At 37.6% G+C, this 23,730-nt stretch overlaps 1 protein-coding gene and 1 long non-coding RNA gene across 2 annotated transcripts in view; one reads left to right on the forward strand and one right to left on the reverse strand.

Moving 5' to 3' along the window:
* Nucleotides 1-23,730, reverse strand: part of mbl (splicing regulator muscleblind) — a 155,780-nt gene that overhangs the window by 58,249 nt on the left and 73,801 nt on the right. The window lies entirely within an intron of this gene.
* LOC111262331 (uncharacterized) lies at nt 11,983-14,373 on the forward strand. The gene is made up of 3 exons (XR_002681534.2): nt 11,983-12,519; nt 13,288-13,480; nt 13,960-14,373. It is a non-coding gene; the product is annotated as an uncharacterized LOC111262331 (long non-coding RNA).

A 23,730-nucleotide genomic window follows, 5' to 3' on the forward strand; every position in this document is an offset into this window, starting at 1 on the left:
ATATTTCTGTAAACAAGTGCGAACGTAATAGAACGTTCAGAAAACTATACAACTCAGTGGGAAGTATACAAAAGTTTAATAGTCCCAAAGAGATGTTCCCTGTATTCCTTCTTTGTGCTATAAACGCAAATATGTAGATAATGAACGCATTTTCAAAAAAAACAATTAAAAAAGAGAAAAGAAGGTCAGTTATGGGTTATTCCAAAGACCGGCAAAATCCAGTTAAAATATCTGAAAGGTGGTAGAATGTTATGCAATGGAACAAAACTTTTTTTTTTTTGTAAATTGTCTTCATTTCTACTTTTAGAGCTAATATTTTTCCTTCAATGCATTTCTACTGTATCTTAATCTTTGCCTCTGTTAAAATACAATATGAGTAATATCTATGAAAACTGCTCTATAACATGAAAACCCTAGTGACACGGACAGCAATGCATTTTGCTTGCCTACACTCATGTCCTTTTTCATCAGTTGCTCTTGTTCGTCCTGTTGTGTGTATAGCTAAACTTTGCTCGTGGAGTAAGAATACAACGGGTTTGCGGCAGCAGTTCAGCTGTCGTTGCTTGCTGCCTACTTTCAACAAATTAACCCAGCGACAGAAAAAGGCACTAGGATAATGTCGCTTGTAAAAGAACAAGGGGTAAGTGGGGGGCGGGGGCTCAAGAGGAGGTCGGAGAGGTAAGTAATCAAATTACATCCATATGAGTCTGCAGTTCTTTGCATAGTTTTCCTGCCCGTTCCGTGAGTTGCCCTGCTTTCACTTAAATTCTACGTACTGTGAGATGACACAACAACGTTCTCACCCCAAAACACACAAGAGGCTTAGTACCAAGTAAGTATGTGGGTTTCTTCAGTTTTCGTTCTAATAGTAAAGTAAAAATTTCTCGCTATTTGGCAAATGACAAAGGCTTTAGAACGGAAATACAAAGCTCTGAGGCCTAATGCTCTGCTCAATATTCTCGCTGAAGCGACGTGTGCTTTCGCGTTAGATTCTGACGTTGTCGTCGCCATTACTGTTCGACTGTTGCAGACTGCACTTCTTCCTAAATGTACAATAGCTGAAAAAGTAGATCAACAAGTAAATAGGCTTACGCTTAGAGAAAAAGTGATTTCAACTGTGGGCTTGCAGCAGTGTTGGCGGCGATAAAAAGGTCAGCAATCATGAATATCAAAAAGGGGCATACGGATTGCGGATTACGGGTACGGCATATGGATTTTAATACTCGCATTTACAATTCCATATATTAAACTACGTCTATTGATCTATCTATCAACTATTAAAGCTTAGTGTCGGTCTGTTTGTTTGTCGAACACAAAATCCCTTTTTTACGAGCGGTTCGATTGGACTCATTTTTTGGGGTCGCTAGAAATTTGCCCTACGAAGATATGGGCAGAAGATAGAGCCGACTGGCCAAATATTTTTTCGCTTTGGGAAATGCTTGTTTCTCGTATAGAGCGTAGTATTAATTTAATTAATCGCATGCCGACAGCAGTAACAACTTTATTCTAATTTTTCGTCTTTGAAACCAACACCAAAACAGCTACTAGCATCGTTCACTGCGGTAGAACAATCAAGAATCGCAACCAATCTGATGCTCAAAGGAAGAATAGCGCACTCCCGATTTAAGATCCATTCACGTCAAGAAAAATGCAATACGTAATATAGAAGAAAATTCTAAAACTGCAATTCTTTTTCGTACGACCGCACATCTGGTAGCTCAAAGGCATATGTCCCATAATTAAACGAGAGACTTCGAAGCCGCTAATCAGATGGTTCGTGATATAGGCAGTAAATGTGAACCTTTGGGAGGAACCTTAACCATGTATTCAGCTAATTTCCATCAGTTACTGCCAGTAATTAAGCGAGATAAGTCAAAAGTTCACTAAGGGGTTTATCTCGCCCACGTAACAGCAGCATGAAATTGCGTTTCAAGCTATTATAGACTGCTTTTTAGGCAAATTTCTGATAAAAATCAACAGGATTTTTAGTTGAACAATTAAAAACGATGCATTCTTCAAAAGCAATTAAAATAAAATGTTCTTTAAAAGATTATCTGAAAGAAACTCTGGAATACTGAAGATATTTTTATGCAAGGTACTATTTTATTGACATTAATTCTTTACATCAGTCGACAGACCTGGACTAGATGGGCAGGAAAGAAATACATCTTTGGACAGCTAAGAAGGCCAAAAACAACTGTGGGAGCTTCTTCTTTAATGTAATACTGGAGTAAAAATTTTCTATGTTATTTCTAATGGTGAACATTTCTTGGTACGAATCAAAAGCTAAATCGAAATGCAATACATGTTCATATATTCGACTTTCAGTTTTTGTATTGAAGCTGCGGTTTGAGGGGCGAAAACCTAAGAGAGTACTCCACATTTTTTTGATGTTGATTGATAACGGTTAACAAGCTGACAACTATGAAAATGCAATACATACCTCAACACATACAACTGGTATTTTTGAGTTAAAATTTCAAAAACTCTTTCGATCGTATTGGTTTGCTTATATAACAAGATTGGGCGTAAAAATGCGTTTCAAGCGTTTCTTGAATTTCTAATAATCGTAAACTGAAATGTTCAAGTCGCAAATGCAAAGTTGATCTTCCAAAAAGGTTTCCAATTTGTTTCCAGGAAAAAGTCAAAAGGGTTTGACAAAATTTTAGGCCTTAATGACGTCTAAGGACCAAAATCAATAGATTAGCCGATTCTATCAATCGCAGCGTCACTGTTCAATCCGATTTATGGATCAGTGGTCAATTTATTCACAAGCGCCCCGAAAAAACAAAAAAAAAAGAGTCAATCAGCTAATATTAAAAAAATGCGATAGTCTCGTTGTCTGCAACATATCATCAGCGAACAAACAAATCTGAAAATAATTGCAAGGTAACTGTTGATCTATATTCGACCTGTAGTTTTCGTTAGTTTGGATGAACGAATCAGATTAGGTAAATTAATCAATGACAAAACGAGTGCAAAGCGAAGTCTGCAGGTCCGCCCAGTCTATCTATGCTACCAAGAATATTTTTTTCTGTTTTATTGTTGAACCCAAACCGCCCCCAGATTCGGCTGATTTTTGTGGACCGTTAAGACTTCACCCCAAGAAGAGCCGTTGAAAAAATGGAGCCGATAAGGCAGAGGTGTTTGCCTCTAAAGAAATTTATTTTTCCCTATATTGCGTATTCATTTGCTCGGTCACTAACCAAAGCCAGCAATTTCTTTTACATTTTTCACGTTTAAAAACAACGACGCACCACCGTTGACAAACCTCAATGTGGCCACCAACACCGTCCGCGGTAATATACCATCAATGTGAAAATGGGGTTGTATGAACAAGTGTACTCGACTTCTACTGCATGAATAATTTTGCTTAACGTGTGTTGTATAATAAACCAAGTTTGAACTATATTATAGAATAATCCATATAAGTTCTAGCTATAAGGAAATAACTAATTTTTATTTATCGTATATTATTAGTTGTCTATTTCTGCACAAATAAAATAAATAGTTTAATTGCAAAAAAACAGACGCGAGTGAATCATGCGGGTGATGTTCTAGCAGTCATACTAAGTTCATGAGTAATGCAAAGTTCCTTGTTATTACTGAAACATCGGCATGACGTGATTATGTAAGCGTTCTTTCATCGGTCAAACAAAGTTTTCATTTTATCGGGTAACTGCTGAAAATAGTTTTGGAAGTGAGAGAGGTCACAGCTAAGCTACATGAGGTGACTCCATGAGTAAGGTGGACTGACATCTGTGTCAAGCTGGGTTGATTTTCTTGGTTACAATTGAGGCGATATCAAAGCCAGCATCATAAACGAAACTGAAATAAGTATTCGAATATTTCGGGAAAGATTTTTCTAACAATGAGAGTATCTCCACAGTTAGAAATTATTGTAAATAATACCTTTTATGTAAATTTTATGTAAATAATACCGAAAAGGTATACGATTAAAGGTTGATGTAATATACCACAAGGACTGTATACATATTGTGCCTCCTCATATCTAAGCTAATAAAGCTAAAAAAAAAAGAGATTCGTTATTACCGTTGTAGCTGTCCACCGTCCATTATAGTAAGTCACCTAGTCTGTTAAAGCACACGGGATATCTTTTTAAATATATCTTTAATAAAATTTTTTTGTTTTCGTAGGTTCGAAAGCGCAATTACGGATTTATTCTTTTATATATATGTATATATTTTTTTCCGAGAAATGTGCCATATTATTTAAAAATACATTATTATTTATTATTATGATTTAAAAAAACTACACCATTATTAGAACACAATTCCAAGTTCCAATATAGCCGTAATGGCAACAATTACGAACTCTTTAATTGTCGTTAACGTAAAATCTGAGGAGTATCAGATAAGCACGATGATTACACCTTTGCGATCATTTACTCGAGAGCATCGTGGTATACTTCGGTTTAAATCACAAAGGTTAAAATAATTTGGTACGGATACTATACTAACGCATGGTACTAGCCATGGATTAATTCTCCATAGACTTGAAGGAAGAATATGTGTTGCAAAACTGGCCAAAGACTGAAAAGTTGAAAAAAGTCGATTAATTAAACGCCGCCAGACGGCCAAACAGCTTATAGTTAGTGTCGCACAATGTGCTGACACACCAGGGTCGTCTAGCGAACCCAGTGAATTAGAGGTAGATTGATAACTGGATATCTCTGTAGCGATATAATTGTACATTTTAAAGTAACTGCCCCTTTATGACCTACAGCCAGGCAGAACTAGTACCAGCTGTACTATCGAATCGACTTGACGTAGCACCTTTGGGTAATCGCTCTCTTTGAAGGGAGACATTGACACGAAGTATAATCACCTAAATTTGCTGATCGTAATTCAGGCAGAAATTGCATTATAATGATATCCGGTTAAGTCGATGCAACATGGTGCTGTTGACTGGATAATATGTCTGTGTCTGTATGTGGTTGCCAAATTGTGAGTCCAGTCGACGCCAAGCGAAGAATTAATGTGGTACGTATGCTACTCACGTTGCTTGAATTTTCGATAAGCAACTACTGCTGGTTGAGTTTTCTAATGACTATCAAATCTGCCTACTGGGTCTGAGCTGATCCGGTTTGTTCTATATACGGATATTCTTCTCTAACGGTTATAATCCAGCCAAAAAGAGCGAGATCATAGGAATAACAGTACTCGTCGGTAGACTGTTAGTTACACAATATTCATATGCATGCATATTCAACACATTGTGTATACATGCATATGAAAATGGATATACATATATCTTAGAGGTATCGAAAAAAAATATTGCGAGTTCAAATCGAAGCAAACATTGCTATATTCTAAAATAATGTTACTCGACTAAATTTACTACATATTGATCGATAACCTTCCGCAATTTTTATCATAAAGCTATAATTCGATCACTGTAAAACTTCTGTGGTCTTTGGATGACAAGTATTTTTTACGTTATTTCATTGAAACTAAATAAATAAATAAAAATAAATACATACAATTAAGGGATTTCTGCAAAGACTGAAACAAATAGTAGCCTGGTGGTGCATTATCCGTACTACACGATCAATGCATTAACATTTTCCGTCTATTTCCTCAGTTTTTGCTGGATAGCTAAAAATGTTTGTGGTCTGACACTGTCATGGTGGAGGACAACGCCTTTTCTGCTTACTAGTACCCGTCAATTTTTCAATGACTTATTGTAATTTTGTTAATTATTGACAGTAGAAATCCGAACCAATCGTTTTGCGCGGCGGTAGCAACTTGGAATGCACGATTCTTTTCCTATTTCACCAAATTCTGGATTTTGCCACTAATTGCAGAGAGCACTTTCCTCTTTTTTTAATTGAACACTATTGTTGTAGGTGATACACTTTTGATAATCCGTAATAAATCGTTTTAGAAGTGGCTCGATTTTGTCGGGTTTCTGTAGAGTTATGCTGATGGAAATTCAATTATTTTGCATCAATTCGTACGGAACCCAAACCGCCAGCTTCTTTTTATAGTCAGCCTTCTATTTTTTTTGGTTACCCAGTTTTGGCTAACTTCCATAATAATTTCAACAACTATTTTTGCGACTTATTTTCAAGGCGCACTATCCGAAGTGTGAATAATTTCATTCTAACAAACACGTCTACCACGGCCAAATCTTAGTTTTCAAATGCCACTAACGGCGATCTAGCGCGACTTATGTTACCTAAAGTATGTGACTTATCTACCTGAAAAACGGTCAATACTTTTTCGACAACCCAATATATATGTGACGACATTAGTTCACTATTGCTGAATGCTGCTTGGCAATCCTGATACACACAAAATTAACATGACATTATTCAAGTCACGTTGTTCGGCGGGACAGTTACACCGAGGCTCAGCTTTTGCTCGTAATTAGGATTCGCCTTGTGTAATCGGCTCCGGAGTGATTCCTAGCCAATGTTGAAAGAGGACTATGGTTCAGAACAGTGGAACTATACGTCATTATAAACAGCTCGTTGATATGGCCAGCCGCAACTACTTGATTGCCTTGCCAATCACGTGTTAGTGCGAGAAATACAGCTTTGGAATAAATTACAAATCACTACTGCATTGTGTGTAGGATGGACAGGATTAATCGGGGCAAATTGATGTTGCTCATTTACAAGCTGCATTTAACTAGATCGACGTGTTCCTTCCCTGTACCTAGTATTCACTTCGGTTTTACTCAAGATAGAGACATATTTAATAAAAAAATAAGCTAGATATCATTAGGGCGATTGAGTTTGCGTCTACGGTGTGTATTTTCGATCCTTACTTTCAAAACAATTTGCTACACAATGTTTGACTAGGAAGCAAATGACACCCATCTTGATTTTGTTGAGATTTTGTATAGAACAGAGGCAGAAGCAAATGACGTCCATTTTAGTTTCTTAATTTTCATAGAGAACCTCATAAATCCAAACCATTATAACTACCGCCACATTAGATTAGCCATGAAACATGAGAATGATCCAAAACGCGCCATTGCGCCTTTTGCACCCCACAGTTAATTTAAAACATTATATACATATATACATACAGATGAGAGCTATACCAAGCTGCCATAGTGAACACATAAGAAAGTTAGCGTTGCAACAGATTGACACTTGTTCGAGGTATTTAGGCGGGCATTTTATCTAACTGAATAAAGCCAAATTGCGATGATTCGATTTGTTAGTACAACCGTTCAAGTGACAAACATTATCAATTAACGGTGTTCAAAGAGTCATCTTATATAAAGATCGGCTACATAACCATTTTTATAGTTTAATGTTCTAACGAATGCTATTTATTTTGATACACTGAGCCAGTTCAACCACTTCATTGTGGAAATAAACTGTACTTCAGCCGCTCAATTGCGGCTTATAGCACTTTATAGAACACACCTCAGCGAGTTAATTCTTGTAAAGGACATGCATTCATCCGCTGTTCTCGGCATCAAATAAAAGCCTGTTCTTACTAGCTTTCTGCGGCTTTCAGAAGTCTCAAGAGAGGATGCTCTGAAAACGGTATTGATATATCAACACCCCATGACGATCCCTTTACGCATCTGTCTTCCTCTCAGCGCTCTATAAGCCGAGTTCCACCCCTTACACCTACTGTCTTCTGTTACTTCGCAACAAGTCTATACTAAAGCAATTATTGTCGCAGAAATGCGAACGTCCAGAACGAAGAGTCCAGTTCGAAGAAGAGAAAAACATTGAAAATACCAAAAGATATCCTCTCCATACGGTAATAATGACCAACCCGATACGTACAGCCACTGCCATTTGACAGTACTCAAGTGGATTGATGAACACCAATAACGACAGCACCATACCTCTTATGTCCTTAAATCCTTAAGATAAACGCGCGTAGCCTTTAATTTGACTTCGTTACGGATTACGTAACATGATTTAATTCACAAATTTTAAGCACTGTTGATGTGAACTATGAACTACTATGAGTGGTAATTCCCCTCTTTTACAGAAACTTCTTTCAATTAATAAATACAAATATATAAACATAAATAATATCTAAATAATGCCACATTTTAATTGATGGTATCCCCTAAAACTACATAAAGATGAGGTTATTATGAAATAATTATGTGAAAATAAGTGATTCATTACAATAATCTACCTTTATGAGGTTGTACGGGTACGCAATTGCATCTTTGCAGTGTCGTGTAATATCAAGTTTAGGTATTTTCGAATATTAGCAAAGTTATATAATAAAATAGACCTGTCAATATGATAAAACTCGAAATATTTTTAAACACAAAGATAACAATGTATGTTGATACGCATTACTCGGAGTTTTCACATATAATAATCACATGTGATGCTTTGATCAATTAGAGATATCGATTGGAAAATTCTAGGTAATAATAGTCAAACAAACCAATTCGCACATTGATGATGTACAATTTCGGATCTACTTATAACCCCCAATTCTACACAAATAGGAATACTTCAATAAGGTAGCAGATTTTTATCATTACTAGATGTGAAAAAATAGTCTGGATACTTCATCTCATTGATCCGAAAGGGTAATAAGATAAAAGCTACTGAAAATAATCGTATTCTAAAAGAGACGAACGCATTTCCTATACATCGTGGTTGTATGATACCTCGTCCTTTCCTGAGCCAGGTTATACTGGCATTGTTTAAAGACAGGATGGAGGCGGTTATTGAGATCAGAAGCTAGTTGGCTATAGTAGAAAAGATTATATTAACAAGGGCTACTTTGTTCTGCGTATATATTTAGTGTTTGCTAACCTTTGAGATGCTATACCTACAACTTATTACTTACGACTTTCAGCTTCCATTAAAAAACCGCTCAGTGCCTACTAAATAGATAGAAAAAACACTGGTGGAAGCAAAACATACCAATATGAAATTTGCCCTAGTGATTAGAACAGAGAAACAACATGAAACGAGAGTTTCAGTGCACATTTCTTCAACAATATGGCAGTAATATGTCATATATATAATGAAATGTGTATGTTGTTGACCATTTTAGCAATACCTACAAACGTACTATTTGCTTAAGAGTACGCTACATGAAAATGGTATTAAGAAGCGTACCGTAACGGACTCATTTGATAGAAATAAAATACATTATGGCTTACTCTTCAGCTGCGGCTACATAATACCGACTCTAATAATTCACGTTGTTTGTAAGTGAAAGGCAACACAATGTAAGCCTTGTCGGATGTCGCCGTCATAGTACCATATTAATAATTTCGTGATCTTCTGTTTAGGCGTCACCCAAACAAACGAGCCGATGGTTCAGCAGGAAAACAATATTTGAGTCCACTTTTATCACTACCTTGTTTCACATCGATGATGACTGATTGTTCAGCAAGCTCTATCGAATCGGCATTGTTTTACAATCTCCAAGTTCTAGGTTTGTTTCTATTAGATAAAAGAAAAGTTTTCTTCATTAGCTCTCTATAAGTTGCCCTAATATATCTAGGGCTTTAAATAATTACAAGACCAGTTGAGTTCCGTTGCGCATTCAATAGAAAACGAGTTTTGGTATCTGCTATTGAATAGGCACATTAATGGTTGATACACACCAAAATGGAAGTATGCATATCGTCTTCAGACTCCTTTCTTTTATGCAAGGACAACTTGTCCCGAGCCACCTGTGGTCACTGAGAGCTTAGTAAACAGTACAGAAGTCGCAAGCGAGAAGTGTGCGAATTTACCTTAATGAAATCTATTGCGGTCCCAAGCTATCAACGTAGACAGCAATGTTGACCTCTATGACTGAAGACAAATGGAACTAGGACGTAGCGATACAATAAAAAAACGGGCATAAACAAGAACGCTAATTAATGCTGCTAGCTAATGACACCGATGCTTCCTCATTGATGTTATATTCTATTTACTTGTTCCTTAGCTACATCTTTTTGGGAGCTTTCACAATTCAATATAGACATATATCAAACTGGAAAGAAGATGCAAGAAGACCAAAGTCACAGAATAGGAAGTGGCATTGCCTCAAGAAAGAAAGACATACCAACTTCGGGCAAATATATTAACTTGGTGTTAGTACTAACACGGTGTCATAAGTAATAATTTAAATATCGATTTAAATTCAAATTATTTGTTACTAAATACATTAAAGTCAATATGCTCCTTGACCGCTATCTCTAGATACATACATTCGACGGATTTTCTCATGAAAGCCATCAAGGGAGACCTAGGTCGGGCCTAGTTTGGAGCACACTGAAAGTCCCACTGCATATGCGAAAGATAGCTCTCGGGTTTGTTTGGAATATTGCACCAACTTCCCACAGATTCTACACACTCGTCGTAGCGAACTCACCACCAGTCGCCGACTGTTCGGGATGAACAGCCAGCCATTGAAGTATGGCTGAGCTGGCGGCCGCCAGTCGGGCGCCGGTCATCTCAGAAGCGAGGAACGTCCTCGGAGTGCGAGGGATAGTCGGCTCTGTGGAGGAGTACGTTTTCGCCATCAGAATGAAGGGCACAACGAGTATTTGGAAGAAGCTGTTACACATTGTTCGGCATTGAGATGACTTTAGTGGCTCAGCTACCACTACCGAGAGAATGGGCATGAGATAAGGGGAAATGGCGTAACGCTTCGTTTAAAAAAAATGGTGAACACATATAGAAAATGAGCAGAGTAATATACAACAGTTTCGTGGTAAGTGAACTAAAAAATATCTATCAATGGCGAGAGGTTAGAAGTTCAACCGGGGTGGCAGGTCACAACAGGTACGGACGAACAACAAATGTATTTCGGTTACTTTTGTCCAACTCTAATCATTTTAAATTTACCAAGACGAAAAGGACGCGTTGGAACGAAAATGGCGAATAAATGAGTGGGAAAACTATACCAGAAAAATACTTAGCTGTAGTTGTACTAACCTTCCCCATTGCTCCCACGTGCAACGGGGCGGTAAGGTTTTATGGAAAAATCATCAAGCTCATCCATAATTTATTTACTTGTTCTGTTGATCTTACTTTTTTATCTACTATACTTTTTGTTCATTTAATTATTATTCCCAAATTCAAATTACCCCCTTTACTCAACAAGCACATATTAAGTTGCAAACAAGGCTTGTCATTCTTGATTCTCCCAATTTTTTAATAAGATGACATTAAAGACAACAATAAAAATAGTTTTTAGTATTACTTGTACGTATATGAAAACGCTGTGAAAGCTCCTTTTACGGTATCAGATTTTATGCTGTGGTCAATAGTTATTCTCAAGCGTAAATGTAAAATCCAATCCAAATAAACTTTCCGAATCGGAGCTGGGTGGTTGCAGTTGGGTGTAATATATAATAATATATCAGAAGGTCTACGATAGCGTATATTCCTATCTCAAGGCGTGTTCGTAAAATTGACGCACACTAAATTTGAAGATATTCAATCATTATTAATAGTAAACTTTCCTTTCATCGATCAGTGTTTCGAGTTTTTTTTAAATCTCCTTCACGTAAATTCCAAAGATACTACCCTATCACTGGCAGTGATTTTTAACGAAATACTGCTGTTGTGAGACGATTATTTAAAGCAAACCACGGGACACCGATTCCTGCAGGAACAAATACAGAAGTTAGGAAAAATGTCATGCATGTACGATGGGCTACATCACTGCTACCCTATCCTTCGTCTCCATAAATTTTATCGCAGGTATTATTTTCGAGCGTCCCTGCTACTGTATTACTAGTTTTTGTTGTCTGCTCTTTAGCGGTTGTTCCGCTACCGTCTCAAGAGTTTAACCTCGTTTTCCTTAAGACACAACGATGGCAGTGCTATTTCCCAGGCTGTAATTCAGGAAACTAGGATTGCTGACCACAAAGAGAAGCATGAAGTAGGGCGTTTGGCTGCCGCTCTATCGGAAAAAGTGTCCTCGGAGAGTTAAGGGACCATTGGGGATCTGCTGTTTTCGCTGATACTATTTGAGGAGTACAAAAGTAAGTGAATGCTACTGTCACAATAGGATAGGTATTTTAGTAGGCGTATCACTATTTTGATGGTATCAAACCACCCCGAACTCTCCTGAAACCAGCCCTTTATTGAACCGATCCTTCCCGCTGAGCCTACACCAACAGTGTCAACCCGCAACAAATCTATGTCAAGAAAGGGGAAAGACACAAAGGTACCCTCGCCACAGCTGTTTACGAACATAAACAACAACACAAAAAGGGATTCGAAGAAACAGAGACTTTAGCAGTGACAGAAAGACTGGCTCTAAACAGTAACACCTATCCAACTCAGATAGGTCTTCAAAGAGCCAGATAACGAAAAATTGTTCGCATATCTAAGGAACGAGAAGTGCCTAATCAAGAACAGCCGCATCAGTAATATCGGACTAACGGCTATCCTGCTTACGATCGGTGCGTCGCCGTTGTCCGTTGTGTTACGACCAGAACAATGCCCACCTACGAAAACAACCGGATATGGGCGAAAACAGGTCAAAGCAAAAAGGAGTTACAACGGGGATACTAAACATCACATTTAGATTATATGCTATGGTATACCAGTGACTGTACCGCTATGACTTTGTTACAGAAATGTTGGTTGCTTCATACTACTAAAATAAAGACCCGATCTGTTTGTCAATATAATTTTTTATAAATATCGACCAGACAATTAATCTCTGGTCAGAGGGTATCCGACGCAGCCATACATCCAGTTATTAGCCAATGTGATTTTTGAGAAATTGTTGTTAAATTTTTCACCATGTATTTTACACTAACTAAGACGGTTAATGCTTTAGCTTTGAAACCTGCATACGTCTTAAGAAAGCAGGTTTTGAAACTCTAATTTACCAACTAGACTATTTGATGAATACTATTAAAAAGGTTAATAAGACCAAACCTTTACTGGAAGTTAAAAGCATAGTAGAAGTATGAAAAGCCTATGGCATATCAAGTTCGTCGTACGGTTTGAAGACATATCAGTAGTAAGAGTTTTAGTTTTTGTGCTCGTAAATCGCAGAGGTCTATGAATCTGTTAGTAAAAAGTATACAGACAAGTATCTTGACCGCCATAACAACTAAATTTATGAATACACATAGTAATGTCTTCTTATTTTTAGGCCTCATTTCTGTTTATATCTAAGATAGGCCACAAACATTTCGTATCGAAAAGAGCACCACTGACCTCGTAATAGGTCACTGATTCTTGAATAAAGGATTTCCTTCACATTAAATTCTCATTGGATCCTTGCTCCATTACCTATTTTCTATCCCAACTGCTGGAACAAAAACTAAATTGGAATCGTCTTGGTTCTTTTCTAGCGAAAAAGTTTCGGTCTTCCGTCTTAGGTGATCGTCACTTTTGGTAAGACAACGTGTTCCGTGCGGTTCTGTTGAAGCCATCAAGTCGTGAGGCATTGTTTTACAAGCTCCTAGAGACGCCCAAGCAACGATTTCTTGAAAGAAAATTAAATGAGCGACCAAAGGAATAAAGAAAATGTATGCAGAAACAAAGGTAAAAATTAAAAACAATAAGAGAGCCTAGAGGATTACTTTCCGCCTTCTGTTCACGCAGTTTCAATATTATTAATTTTATTTATGTTTACTTTCACAATGCATAGAAATCATTACAAAGAAGTAAATCGTTTAAGCGAATGACTAGTACAATTGATAGTCATTTCAAAATGATAATTTAACCTGTACTTGCACTTCCTAAGTTTGAGGCAAGTTCGTTCCTTAGGGAGTGACTACTGGAAGTACAACTTAGACCAACAATTACGATTATAAATGTTGTTGTACATAATTGGACAGCACCTCTAGGTACCACTTTTATTCAAATGTTCTTGCTAAAAGTAATTAACGCCAGCAGTTACGCATTGCAATAAAATAACCACTACACAAGTGAGCTTGAGCTTATATGGAACACTTCCATGAAGTAGACAGTACAACTTGGTTCATTCCGTCATATTTTTGTGTGAATCGTCTTTTTGTCAGAACGACGCAGCACCATGATCACTATTAACAAAAAGGATTAATAACAATAGTTAAAAATGGCCAAAACATGGTGCGAAAAAATTCGGCAGAAGAAGGTTAAATATAGGAGACGCACGTTGACAAGCAGAACAACAAGCCAGTGGGGAACCACTGTACCTCGCTGTCTGCGCGAGAAGACAAGGGAAGCGGATGCTGCTCGCTTTATAGCTGCCTTCCCTCGCGCCCCCTTGTTGTCGTTGTCCTTCGCCCTTTAGCCCCACTTTTGGCCTTTTGCAAACCCCAAGATAGGCCTGCAAGTAGCTATACCCTCTCCTATTCCCGTTCCCCTAGTGGAAGGGAGAATGGCTGCAAGCTGAAACCTACGCTCGAAGAGAAATTCGTAATGTTCAGGTACAAAATAAAACCTAAAGCGCACAGTTTGCTTGATCCTTGCTGACACGACCACCTATCAGAACTAGTCACGCTCGCGGTGCCATTGCGATACCGAATCGGACGGTATCTTTACTTCACAACAGCTACACAGGCTGTTGCTAAACCGTCATGCTTGGTCGAATAGTGCGTGAAAGGGTAGCAGTATAAAATAGCGAGATAGGATAAAACGTGTTTTAAATACCCTCTGTTAACCTTCCCTTATTCCTCAGGGAGCAGTTAGCCTCTATTAAAGCTCTAAATTCTTGTAGCCTACTGGTGCATGATTTCAGTAACGAAACACTTATCGTTTAAGAGTAATTATTACTAGACTAGACAAGGAAAGCTGTCCCACTCTTTCGGTTACCAATTGACCCCGTGGAGTTTCCAATCTCTAAAAGCTCTATTACGCGCATTTCAGCCACTACACATTCATAAGGAAAAGTCTATAGTCATCAAAAACGTAAAGCATGCGTTTCTTAACACAATCTCCAAATAGAACATATACAATTATTTAAAAAAGGTTTTTAATAACATTTCTGACTTTTCTCCACATAAAAAATGCACCTTTGTTAAAAGGATTTTATAATCCAATCTAGAAACATTTTTCGCATAGGGCCCTCGAAAACATTATAACGCTGTTTATCCACTCGAAGGGAAGTTGTTGATATGGCCTCATTGAGTTCCAAGTAATGAAAATGTTTTAGAGGGCTGCTATTCAAAGATGCGGCTTATGAGTTATTGATTAGAGAATATAGATGACTACTAAAGTAAAAAGAACTAACTGAGGTTATAGGATTACTAGTGAAGTTAATATAACAATATATGGAATAACCTTTGAGAACTCTTTAATGGCTTGCAAGATTTAAACATTTTGTTCAAAAAATGGATTCTTTTACCGATAAGCTACGACATAGTTAATCTTTTCGTGATCAAAAATATGGCTTTAACTCAGTGTCCAAATTTAGAATTTTCCAAATAAACAATTTAGAGATCAGTTTATGCAGCACAACATGTGTAAAATCGCATTAGTATTAATAACAGTATGTTATAATTTAAATTTAACTTTCCGCCAAGATCTGTGAAATGCACTGATTGTATTCAACTGTGAATGTATCTGTTACAACATATAATGGCAAGCTAGGGCACGAACACTACGCTGATATTGTTTTCAACAAATTCTCTCTAAAACTCAGGGTGAAGTCCGCTGGCACTGAATGGCGAAAGTCAAGACTCTCCTGCCGAATATCGCGCAATATAAATACAAAATGCATCACGCTTATGCGTAGCGTGTTGCACCATTGTCAACAGCCAGTTTGCCGCCAGCAATACAATACAACTAGCAACACTATACTACATGCGTATGCCAATAATTGAACCGGATATATGACAAGATTAGTTGTTCAGGGAGTATTAATATATTCTAAGGAGCAACAGTGCTTCCGACGCCACAGTATGGCTATCCTTATTGGTAGACAGCCGGTTTCTTTGGAATTTAACCATACTTAAAGCTACTTCACACGGACTCAATCAGTAGGCACAAAAAGTCTCATTATTTCAACACCACGTCAACTCTGTTCTCGTCATGTCTTTTTTACAACTTTTCTGCGATTCTTGATTCGATGCTCTGTTTTCAGTTTTCTTAATCAATATGATTTATCCCTCCACTTCACCCGGCGGACATGACGAATTTTGGCTTGTCAAGAGAAGAAGGTTTTGTGACTGTTTGAAAGAACTGAAAGATGGTTGGTGAAGACGGATAGAGTCAAAATCCCATCAAATATTTGGGACTCACCCGTTAGACTTCTCCAACCTTTCTTTTTCTTCCTCTGTTGCGAATTCATCAAAGCTTTACCTCGATCACGCCCGACCCTTCAAAACGATATCTAAGTTTTTTTCGATAGCCAGCCATCTCATTTGCAAGTCCGTATACTTTTGAGCTCTAAACACCGACTGACAGCAATTCGTTCCCATTTCGTTACGCTTACACAAAACAATGCGAGTGCTTCACGCAACAGCTACGATCTCAGCATCTTAACCATTAGAGGACCATTGGCAACACTTACATTAGCACTTTTCCTGCTGAATGTGGATTGTATAATAGCTGTGTCGCAAATTGCTCTAAACTGGTAAAGGATTCCAAATGACTACGATCTTTGGGAGGACTTGAGGTTCGCTTTTATCCAGTTCACTTCGTTCTTCATTTCGTATCTGTACGTGCCCTTGTGAGTATTTCGGACTATGTATATTTTAAAAGAAATTTCCAAATTTCTTATTGACATTTATGATAAAATACAACTCCTAACAAGTTTCTCCATTGCTTATAAAAAAAAAATTCAGCGTTTGCTCAGTAGTTGCTAATAAAGTACGGGTACATCAAACCGCGCCGAGCATAAAATATTAAGTGTAATGTTATTAGCAATTTGAATACCACAAAACGCGTGCGATTGAACTGAATGTAGGCTAACAGGAGCCTACTCAATGTATAGATTACGATTGCAGCTAACAAAATATGTCTGCCTAGCCGAAGGGTTAACTCAAATAAAACTGCTCTTTTGCAGAGTAGTTTTCCTTTATCTTAGCTTTGCCTTAAACAATATACTGACGCGTGCAACGAGCTATGCAGAAATGTATTATTTTTTTTAATCTTCCAGACCCAACTACGACAGATGATCTGGGTGGATATTATGGGGGGATTCGTCTCCCCTCACTTTTATAAACCCTGGTTTCAACCGAATCATGAACGCCATTTTTATTATCACGACTATAGACATAGATTTCATAAACCTGAATTAGCTTACTTTGAGGAACAATCTCCATTAAGAGGACGAACATTTAATTTTCTTATTTTTACGTTTGCTAAGCTTGTTTCTCTCATACAATCTCTCTATATTAGGTTGATACGGAATACAAATAATTTTCCTGTCATTGATAACATTCTAAAAAATAACATTATTCCTCTACGATAGCTTTACCTTATCTTATAATTTTTTTTATGTGGGGGAGCTCAGCCTGAAAGATAATCAAAATACGCGAGCATGGACAATTAAGCATTTTGGAAACACAAATCAGAGTATTCGGTTATTAGAGTCGTGTTCTATGTTGAAACCACCTACTGGGAAGTACTTAGCATTGTAAGTCAGTTTTCCTAGGCTGTAAGTTGTTGTATAAGACATATTGTATTAGCAAATACATTAAGAAGCTTCATAAGTCCCGTCGAACGGAAATCGCGGTTTGAGCTGTTACAGGACTGTCTGAAGAACGTACTATGAAATCAGAAATGAATCCTTAAGAGGAGCATTATGGAATTTCCGAATAGTGAATTTCCAATTCAAAAGAAAAGATCACCAATTTATGTTAAGAAACTGTGCCCAAGTGGGCAATGATTCGGAAAAACGAACTTACTATGCGAATATTTCGAGCAAATATAAGGAGACTAGTCCTATCATAGCTTTTACACCAACCGTACTTTTTTTTTTTAATAACATAGGATTTGTAAATGCAATTAATTTGGAAAAAGTCACCCTATTCAGTTATTTACACTTGGATACGCGAAAAGCTGAAAGCTTTCGAACTGCTGATTGCAGTTTGTCGTTGAAACATGGACCTACATCCCTTAGCCATATCTTCCAGCATTCTCTGAATGAGGATGATTGATCTTCACACGGTACAGCTTAGCATGTATTACTATGTGCATGGATATACTAAACTGATAAACGTATGTCTAATAAGCGCTCTGTATCCGTAACTGCCGTGAGTTTTGCAAAGTGATCACTATCAGACCTTACCTTGCCAGTGTATTGAACACTGATGATCAACACCTAATTTCCTTGTTCTAGGTAGCGTACGGCAAAGGCAACTCGTCTTATTGTATAGCCCTCGCTGCTAATGATACCATAACTGTTGGCACATATATAAATCAACTTTGGTACGGTACCAAAAAAACGTAATTTATCTGTGTTTCCTTCCGTGATTGTGGAATCGCATCTTTCTGACATCTGGATCTCCAATTCACATTGCGAATGCAGAATAGCTATGGGTCCACTACATGTCCTGAAGAAACCGTGCCTTCTTCTTCTCTCACTTAACTTTCCAACATGTATGTGCCTTAAGGGAGCTAGTCTAGTACTATCCGTATGTTGATAAAATAAATCTGTTAACAGGTATTTATAGAAGTCAAGGTTCCGAAATTTTACAGAGCGCTTTCGACATATTTGTGCAACGGATAATGCCCGAGGCATGCATTTCAAGAAAGAAAACTCATATTACGCTATTAAAAAAGAAAAAAGGCAACACACAGCTTTCCCATTAGCCTCCACCCCGAAAGCACTAGATGTGCTGTGACAATGCTGAAGTCATGATGCAATGTACTGATCCAAAAGGTGCATGACCACCATTGAACCGGTAGGGACTTACTCTATTTCAATCTCATTGAATTTCCTTTACAGAATTATTTTTTTGATTTTGAGTATTTTAAAGGTGCCTAGGTGATGGGTTTTCGTTCGCGTTGGCTCGTATGGTATCAACTTTTAAGCAATATTTAATGTAGGCTTGATTACCAGACTTAACTCATAGATTTCTAATTTTTCATTAATTCTGATATTTTAATTAATTTGTTAGCATTATACAGTGTACTTCATATGCCTAATGGTCCGAATGAAGGACGATTATAGAATCGACGATACTAGAATTTACACAGAACCATAGAAACTTTAGCCCTTGGAGAAAATGAATGAGTTTTCTCCTGTTTACTGGTATAGCTGCCCTTCTTAAACGAGACACAATAATGGTTCTTGGTTTTATACTTATGCCTTATTCAATATTATTCTCGCTGTGGATCCTAATTTGATCAACACATCTATCAAATATAGTCAATATTTATATTATTATTGTTTATTATTACTTTCTACTAGGAAAACCTGTTTTCAGCTTTTAATCCTAGGTGAACCCAAATATCGTTATACTTCCTTCTAGTTATTATAAAGCATTCGAAGATTTTCGACAATATTTGCAAGATCCTGCCCGTTTTCTTCCTTACATAATGGGGAATAATACTCACCAAGAAACATACAGTATCCTTGGCAAGCGCAAAAAAAAATTATCGAGAATAAATCAATAAAAGCAGTGATAGCGACTGCACCTAAATATGCATATTTGAGTGCGTGATAAATAAGAAATTAAGGTAGACTCGGTTGAAGTGAGGTGCAAAGCGAATTGTCTCTTGCAACCGCCCATAAGAATGTCGCTTTCTGGTGCCAAATTAATGCTTTGCAGCTAACGAATGTACATATGAATGCGAAGTATCAATACTAGTAATGTAATTTAGTTTAACAAAACAATACATTGATACTGGCAAAAACGTAATTATTAGACTCATTTATTTGCACACTGCAGGATTTGATGGCGGAGCTGGAAAGACGAGAAGTCATCGGAAGAAAACTGAAAACAGGTGGTTAAGCGCAACGCTTTGATAGCGTTCTTTAATTAGCGTAATTTAACGAAAGATATTGAAAATGTATTTTTATCTGGTTGTAGGTGCTTATTACTTCATTATACGTACACTTTTTATGTAATCCACAGAAATTTTTTTAAAAAGACTATCGGGTAAGCTTGATTATGCGCTGACTGATCCAGTTAAGCAACGCACCCCTTTCTCGCGTCTTTTCGCCTGAGCCTTGCAAAGAAAGACTTTGGCTACCGTTGTCATCATGGTGTTGTGCTGGACGGCATACGCAACTTTGTCGCCAATTATCTTGAAAGTGGTTAGCTACGATCGACTAAGAAACTTGCTTCTTTTTTCGCGCCCTTCGAAGTTTTAGAAGATTAAGGCATGCAGCAAGAAAGAGAAACCAATCTGCATCACAGAATCAGAATTTATGTCTTCCCTTGCCTGCTCCTCGAACCTGGATCAGTGTGTGTGTGTGTGTGTGTGTTAATTTTTTTGAATAAAATGTCATTTAAGTTGACGCCTAAACCAAAGCTGTGCATGTAATGGGCTTCTTTTTGTCTCGAAGAGAACAAACGCGAACGCATTCGGAAACAATTTATTCATGGTGTTTTAGATGGCATGACATTGTAACATTATTGTAAATAGAGCTTCTTGTTTCAGAGTAATACAACCTCATCGAGCTACGTATACACTACACGCATGACGTGTCATATATATCCAGGGAAAATTGGAATTCAGATCGATTTTAAGAACTTCGCTTCTTCGTGTTTTGACTCGATTAACACCTGTGTAGCAACACAATATCTATGTTATAGGTTATTTTTTTTAGCTCTCTGGCATCAATCCTAGCCACGAGTCCTTCTGACAGTTGCTCAGTAGAACGGCACACAATACTTTGCTATTTAGCCAAAAAAAGGTTTGCGTGCATGATTGTCACTATGCATGAGTCTAAGTTTCCGCAGGGTTGTCGTGGGGGTCTGGCCTGAATTGATTCATTGTTGCCGTTGTCATTATATATTTTCGCACGATTTCTTGTGTTCGTCCCAGCCAATATATTTCATCTCTTTCTTGTGCCAACCTTGCACAAGAAAGACGGTGCTTTTGCTACGGTGCTGTTTGTATCACCCGCAATAGTTTTCAAACTAATAGCATTAAAAACACAAAATAGATTTCAACAAAGTTCTCCCATCAGCACCTGTAGTATATTCATTGGAAGTGATGCTTTCACTTTCAAAACAATCTTAGTCGACGTACTTGAAACTGTTAGTCGTGGGTAGGTACAGCAAATACAGGGCTTACTCGAATTGCTTTCCTCAATTTTGTTTCTTTCCTCTTTTTTTAAACTCAAATATTCTAAAATTTTAGATTACCTAGGCTCCGAAACCGATCGAAGCTTCCATGAATTCAGGTTTCGCTTATTTGCTCAAGGCCATTAGTTTGCATTTTCCCACTTTGGACGTAATCACTGTCTTATAGGCGAAAAAGCGAAAATTTCGACGCCGCTTCAACGTAAAAAAAGTCCGCACAAAAGCTCTGCTTAGCATATCGCACCGACGATACAGGTAATCGTTTCAAGGGTGGAAAGACACGAGGTCTTATGGGTACGGCTGGAAAGGCAATTCAAAAGCAAAATCTCCGACCGGTAACTACGTTACTCACTGCTTAGTAAAATGATGACTTACAAACTAACAAAACACTAAGTGGAGTAATGCGCTAAACATGCGCGGTTTTTATGGGTAGAAGCAAATTAATCTGAAGTGTTGATTTTCATTACTATCGCTTGTTCCATGCCTAAAATTATCTTTATGTTTCTTTTCTTTAAATAATGCGACCTTTTCCTGCATCGCGTGTTCATCGGTTTTTCTGTTTACCCATGTAAGTAAAATCAAGCGGATGTGATTGTGAAATTCTGGACCCGACTATTATCACCAAAGCATCTACCATAACCTCTAAGACTTCCAAGCCGATCCTCTGTGTTGCTGAAATCGATTGGAGAACATTGTTTGCGTCAATAGAATGAACACGCGAATTCATCGGCAGAGCGGGCTGACTGTCCTGCAGTTTTGCGCATTCCACTTGAATAGCCAGTTCTGAAACTAAGAGCTATTATTGCTGAATACGAATAGGCGATGACGCGACTACCGCGTGCCTCTACTCGACTACTATTACTAATTCTTGACAGGGTTTTATTTTTATATCCATTGCCTTGCACCTACTGATAGTAGCACCGCGCGTATTCAATGCACTGTAGGTAATGCAGTGACTAATTTAGGTCTACATCAGTTGAATAGTCGAGTCAAAGAGGAAAGACCTGTAAAAACAAGTAGATGCTTCTCTAATTGAGTTTTTGCTGATGCTCCACTCAACATTCAAGCAGTTGGCTTTAGAGATTCCCTCTGAAGGCCTTACAGGCAGACATGGCCAATAAACTACGTATATGAATAACGTTATTTTTTCATCACAATAGGTCTCGACTCTTTGTGTTAAAATAGGCAAAATCTAAAAAAAATAAATTCCATAATGTCAAGAGGAAACAACATATAAAACACAAATTCCAGACCGTGACTTGCATAGTCAGCTAATCCCAATGGTAAAAGTAGCAGCTTCTAGAAGAGTCCTGTAAGGATCTCATCCACATTAGCAAATACTACGCGCTGTGATATGATATCGCAGCAATTGTAGTGTACGATCTACGCATGGCAGCATCATATATTGCACGAGCCTATTATGTGTATGGGTAAAACAACTTTAGCCTTACTAAAAGCTGTTGCCGGCTCCTTGAGTAGGAATAGTGATTATCTCTAGTGACGGTGAGATGGTTAGCTTTGTCTACTATGGCTTTCTTTAGGGAATCTTTGTAATAAGGCCGTGCAGCGCTACAGGGGGAGTGAAGAGTCTGATCGACAGTTTAGCTGGATCAATAGAGTTTCCTCGCTTTCAGGGAGATGGAATGTGGGTAGCTTATGTTGCATCCTTTTTCGACTTATTCCTTCTACCTCTAGCAGCAAAAAAATTATTGTTTTGTAGAAAGAGAAGTGCCATGTGGAAAAAAGGTAATGCGTTAAGAGCGAAAGCAGCACCATCATGCACAGCGCCTTTCTCAATTACAGAACGGCGCTCAATGCCATAAGACTGGAAAAACCGTCGCAAATTGTTCGAGTTTTGATACGAAATTTTTAACAATTGTATTATATATATATATATATATATATATATATATATATATATATCGACAGTGTTCAAAATTATTTAGAACAAATTTGATCTTCCTTGTTATTCGCAAGCTGTATCTTACTGAATTTGAGATATTTGAATGGGGTGGGTTGTATGTGCCTACAGAAACTCCCTGACGTATGTGCCTTTGCTTAACTCATGGTTGTAATTCGTGGTCCTAACCCCTCACAAACTGTTTTTAATAATATACTCGTAAAACCGATTGGTTAATAGTAATCGTAATAGTAAGTCACATCGGTACGTTTAGACTCCTTAAAGACTTATAAAAAAACAGCCGATTTCAATTTTGGGCTGACAGTAGCCTAAAGTTTCAAAAACGAAAAGGCTTAAAAACCAAAAAAAACGAATATTTAAAAGGCAGAGAAAAGCTGAAAAAAAGGCTAACCGTTGCACCGGCCTCATCCGTGACTCTATTCTTGCCATTAGGATAGTGCTTGCTGCTGTTGAAAAGCGTTACGTATCACAAGCATCGGGGAGCGAAGTGTAAGTACAAACTGGATAATCAAATATATAAAATATTTTCATACAATGAATTGCTTGAATATCAGATTGCGAATAGTGGCAAATCCGCCAGGACTTATCGCTATATAGGTTATAAAATAATTCTAAAGAAAGAGTCAACCTCTGAGCATTTATGCCAAATTTATATTTACCTATAACGAACAAAAGAGTATATTTCA

Source organism: Varroa jacobsoni, unplaced genomic scaffold, assembly GCF_002532875.2.
Source record: "Varroa jacobsoni isolate VJ856 unplaced genomic scaffold, vjacob_1.0 scaffold_650, whole genome shotgun sequence".
In the NCBI taxonomy this organism is placed as follows: domain Eukaryota; kingdom Metazoa; phylum Arthropoda; class Arachnida; order Mesostigmata; family Varroidae; genus Varroa; species Varroa jacobsoni.